Consider the following 6304-nt stretch of genomic DNA (forward strand, 5'->3'; position numbering starts at 1 on the left):
GGCTGGCGTAGGGGCGTGGTGATTGGCTCATGTGTTACCTAGGAGGTGTTTCCGTCTATGGCGGCATGCTGTTACAATTTCGCTGCGCTTGTTGAGGGATGACAGGTCTGGACGGTAAATAATAAACAGTTTCTCTTTCAAGCATAGGTTGCATCTTTTATTACCACTATTGTAAGGTGTGCTGGATGCAAGAATTTGCCATGTTATTGAATATTCAACATTATTGTCTTTGAGGTCCCAAATGTGTTTGCTGAGTTCTGTGGTATTTCGCAGGTTTTTGTTCCTGAAAGAAGCCTTGTGATTGTTCCATCTGGTTTTGAATTCTCCCTCGGTTAATCCTACATATGTGTCGGATGTGTTAATGTCCTTGCGTATTACCTTAGATTGGTACCAATGTGGTAATAAAAGATGCAACCTATGCTTGAAAGAGAAACTGTTTATTATTTACCGTCCAGACCTGTCATCCCTCAACAAGCGCAGCGAAATTGTAACAGCATGCCGCCACAGACGGAAACACCTCCTAGGTAACACATGAGCCAATCACCACGCCCCTACGCCAGCCTGTACCCACCCACTCTGTGCCCTATATAAACCATGGTATGCGAATGCTCCCATTAAAATCTCCTGATGATTGAGGGTACCCCCCCTCATGAAACAGGCCTGTAGAGATGAAATAGTCTTGTGATTTTTTTTCCCACACATACATATATTGCGCTCTACTACGGTATCGAGCACTATTTTTTGGATAACCTTATTAAGACATATATATATATATATATATATATATATATATATATATATATATATATATATATGTATATATATTTACATAATCTATATCATTTGCTACCTTTTAAGGCATTTCCAGCTAAAGTATACACAAATACCAACTAAAACCTCATTTTGACCTGAGTATGAATAATTTGGGGGTTTAACTGTGAGTATGATGTATCCATGTTATGTTTGGAATTAGTAATATGCGAAGATATGTTTAATCCTTGACAGGAACCAAACTTAAACAAGAGAAAAAATATTGAGAATATTTTCCAGCAACCATCTTACATGATAAAACTCAATGAAGCTAGTTCACTTAAATGTTTTTATTAGTATTTGCAGAATATCAATTATTTTTCCGTAACTTGTACTGTTCACTTCCTATTTAAGTTATGAATGAATTACAAGGTTGACTAAATGTGTTATTTGTATGATTGTATCCAGAGGTGGGTAGAGTAGCCAGAAATTGTACTCAAGTAAGAGTACTGTTACTTTAGAGATTTATTACTCAAGTAAAAGTAAGGAGTAGTCACCCAAATATTTACTTGAGTAAAAGTAAAAAGTATGTTGTGAAAAAACTACTCAAGTACTGAGTAACTGATGAGTAACATATACACACACACACATATATATATATATACACACATATATATATACATACATTGATATATACAGTATATAATTTATATTTATTTATTTTGCCGTTTTTGTTTACATGTTAAAGGTGTTTTAATGAATATACATGCATGTTTAACACATATAGATTCCTTTCTTTCATGAAGACAAGAATATAAGTTGGTGTATTACCTGATTCTGATGACTTGCATTGATTGTAATCAGACAGTAGTGATGATAACGTCCACGTTTTCAAATGGAGGAGAAAAAAAGTTCCTCCTTTCTGTCTAATACCACATGAAAGTGGTTGGTTTTTGGCATCTTGTTTGTCCAGCTTCCATGTTCGTTTTTATACACTTTACAAGAAATACATTGGCGGCAAACTCCGTAGCTTGCTAGCTTGTTTGCGCTGGCTTTCGGAGACTCTTATTTTGAAAGCGCAAGCGCGATGGAGCGGCACTTTTATTGTGAAGACAGGAACTGTGCAGTCAGTCTTTAGGCTTTTGACGGGATGTACGGTTGAAATAAAAAAGTGTCTTTTTTCCTTCACACTTTTGATTGATTGATTGAAACTTTTATTAGTAGATTGCACAGTACAGTACATATTCCGTACAATTGACCACTAAATGGCAACACCCCAATAAGTTTTTCAACTTGTTTAAGTCAGGTCATGTGACCGCCTGGCTCTGTTTGATTGGTCCAACGTCACCAGTGACTGCATCTGATTGGTGGAACGGAGTGAACGTCACCAGTGACTGTATTTGTTGAAACGCAGGCACTATGAAGGTCTGTCTGACAGACCAAAACAAACAAAGCGTGCATTAACAGATGGATAAAAATTAGTAGCGAGCTGAATGTAGATAAAAGTAGCGGAGTAAAAGTAGCGTTTCTTCTCTATAAATATACTCAAGTAAAAGTAAAAGTATGTTGCATTAAAACTACTCTTAGAAGTACAATTTATCCCAAAAGTTACTCAAGTAGATGTAACGGAGTAAATGTAGCGCGTTACTACCCACCTCTGATTGTATCACAGTAAAAGCAAACAATAAAACGTTCAGACTTGAAGTGACCAATCAGAGCTCGCTATTCGCTAGAGCCCGCCCACTGTCTTGTCAGCGCCACCTGCTTCCACCTCGTGTTGACGATGATAGTCACGTGTCAATTATTGAGGAAGAAGCGAGCGGGAAAGACAGAAGACACAATGGCGGCCACTGACAAGATGCTCCCCTGGTCGAGGGAAACCTTTGCTGGCTGGCAGCGCTGATGCTCTGGCGACACGTACAAGACCCAGAGGGTGAGTTCTGTTGAAAAGAAATAGTCACCATTCAAGACGCATATGACAAGTTTCTGTTTTATGACGCACGTATCTGTTGTAAAACTGAATACATCGAAACTTTATCATATTATGTGTTTGAAAGAGGGAATAACGTCGATATCAAATGTTTTTCTTACACATTTAACTGTAATGTAATGCTTCAAACAACTATATATGAACATACTTGCCAACCCTCCCGAATTTTCCGGGAGACTCCCGAAATTCAGCGCCTCTCCCGAAAACCTCCGGGGACAAATATTCTCCCGAAAATCTCCCGATTTTCAGCCGGAGCTGGAGGCCACGCCCCCTACAGCTCCATGCGGACCTGAGTGAGGACAGCCTTTTTTCATAACTGGGTGACAAGAAATAAATCATCCAGACTAGAGATAAATTGTATTATTATGTTTATCTTACCTACAAATAAATATATTTATTAATAATAATTAAAAAAAAAAAACTAAATACATTTTTACTATATTTTGCTAAAAACAACAAAATTAATTGTATTTTTTCTGACTCCTTATTACATCCAGGCATTAGAATTATACATTAAAATAAACATACTTGAAATAATTCATTTTAAATTAAAATAATTGCTTGTTTATCAAAGACTTTTGCATTTTATTCATTACATTAAATTGTATTATGTTTATGTTACCTACAAATAAATATATTTATTAATAATAATTAAAAAAAAACTAAATACATTTTTACTATATTTTGCTAAAAACAACAAAATTAATTGTATTTTTTCTGACTCCTTATTACATCCAGGCATTAGAATTATACATTAAAATAAACATATTTGAAATAATTAATTTTAAATTAAAATAATTGCTTGTTTATCAAAGACTTTTGCATTGTATTCATTACATTAAATTGTATTATGTTTATCTTACCTACAAATAAATATATTTATTAATAATAATTTAAAAAAAACTAAATACATTTTTACTATATTTTGCTAAAAACAACAAAATTAATTGTATTTTTTCTGACTCCTTATTACATCCAGGCATTAGAATTATACATTAAAATAAACATATTTGAAATAATTCATTTTAAATTAAAATAATTGCTTGTTTATCAAAGACTAGCATTTTATTCATTACATTTTGAAGCTCTCAGAAGCCAAGTTATGTTATATTCCTTAATATTTATTTATGCAAGTTTGAAGTATCAATTATCTAAACACAGTTTTGTTTGCATATTTTCAGGATGTAGATATATATATATATATATATATACAGGTAAAAGCCAGTAAATTAGAATATTTTGAAAAACTTGATTTATTTCAGTAATTGCATTCAAAAGGTGTAACTTGTACATTATATTTATTCATTGCACACAGACTGATGCATTCACATGTTTATTTCATTTAATTTTGATGATTTTAAGTGGCAACAAATGAAAATCCAAAATTCCGTGTGTCACAAAATTAGAATATTACTTAAGGCTAATACAAAAAAGGGATTTTTAGAAATGTTGGCCAACTGAAAAGTATGAAAATGAAAAATATGAGCATGTACAATACTCAATACTTGGTTGGAGCTCCTTTTGCCTCAATTACTGCGTTAATGCGGCGTGGCATGGAGTCGATAAGTTTCTGGCACTGCTCAGGTGTTATGAGAGCCCAGGTTGCTCTGATAGTGGCCTTCAACTCTTCTGCGTTTTTGGGTCTGGCATTCTGCATCTTCCTTTTCACAATACCCCACAGATTTTCTATGGGGCTAAGGTCAGGGGAGTTGGCGGGCCAATTTAGAACAGAAATACCATGGTCCGTAAACCAGGCACGGGTAGATTTTGCGCTGTGTGCAGGCGCCAAGTCCTGTTGGAACTTGAAATCTCCATCTCCATAGAGCAGGTCAGCAGCAGGAAGCATGAAGTGCTCTAAAACTTGCTGGTAGACGGCTGCGTTGACCCTGGATCTCAGGAAACAGAGTGGACCGACACCAGCAGATGACATGGCACCCCAAACCATCACTGATGGTGGAAACTTTACACTAGACTTCAGGCAACGTGGATCATGTGCCTCTCCTGTCTTCCTCCAGACTCTGGGACCTCGATTTCCAAAGGAAATGCAAAATTTGCATGGTTGGGTGATGGTTTGGGGTGCCATGTCATCTGCTGGTGTCAGTCCACTCTGTTTCCTGAGATCCAGGGTCAACGCAGCCGTCTACCAGCAAGTTTTAGAGCACTTCATGCTTCCTGCTGCTGACCTGCTCTATGGAGATGGAGATTTCAAGTTCCAACAGGACTTGGCGCCTGCACACAGCGCAAAATCTACCCGTGCCTGGTTTACGGACCATGGTATTTCTGTTCTAAATTGGCCCGCCAACTCCCCTGACCTTAGCCCCATAGAAAATCTGTGGGGTATTGTGAAAAGGAAGATGCAGAATGCCAGACCCAAAAACGCAGAAGAGTTGAAGGCCACTATCAGAGCAACCTGGGCTCTCATAACACCTGAGCAGTGCCAGAAACTCATCGACTCCATGCCACGCCGCATTAACGCAGTAATTGAGGCAAAAGGAGCTCCAACCAAGTATTGAGTATTGTACATGCTCATATTTTTCATTTTCATACTTTTCAGTTGGCCAACATTTCTAAAAATCCCTTTTTTGTATTAGCCTTAAGTAATATTCTAATTTTGTGACACACGGAATTTTGGATTTTCATTTGTTGCCACTTCAAATCATCAAAATTAAATGAAATAAACATTTAAATGCATCAGTCTGTGTGCAATGAATAAATATAATGTACAAGTTACACCTTTTGAATGCAATTACTGAAATAAAGTTTTTCCAAAATATTCTAATTTACTGGCTTTTACCTGTATATATATGTATGTATATATATGTATATATATATATATATATATATATATATATATATATATATATATATATATATATATGTATGTGTATATGTATGTGTATATATATGTATGTATATATATATATATATATATATATATATATATATATATATATATATATATATATATATATATATATATATATATATATATATATATATATATATATATATATATATATATATATATATATGTGTGTGTGTGTGTATATATATATATATATATATATGTATGAAATACTTGACTTGGTGAATTCTAGCTGTCAATATACTCCTCCCCTCTTAACCACGCCCTCAACCACGCCCTGCCCCACCCCCGACCACGCCTCCACCCCCCACCTCCCGAAATCGGAGGTCTCAAGGTTGGCAAGTATGAATATGAATAACTTTTTTTTGATGAGCACTGTAAAATAAATGTACATTATTTAAAGGACAATCGCGTTGCAAAACGGTCCTTTAAATAATGTAAATTTATTTTACAGTGTCATCAAAAAAAAATGTCCAACTCTTAATTACCGATACCGATATCAACCGATACCAATATATACAGTCGTGGAATTAACACATTATTATGCCCAATTTAGACAACTAGGTATGGTGAAGATTACTGTAGGTTCTTTTTAAAAATAATAATAAAATAAGATAAATAAATTTAAAAACATTTTCTTGAATAAAAAAGAAAGTAAAAAATATAAAAACAGTTATATAGAAACTAGTACTGAATGA

The sequence above is a fragment of the Nerophis lumbriciformis genome, linkage group LG36 (assembly GCF_033978685.3).
Source record: "Nerophis lumbriciformis linkage group LG36, RoL_Nlum_v2.1, whole genome shotgun sequence".
Classification (NCBI taxonomy): Eukaryota; Metazoa; Chordata; class Actinopteri; order Syngnathiformes; family Syngnathidae; genus Nerophis; species Nerophis lumbriciformis.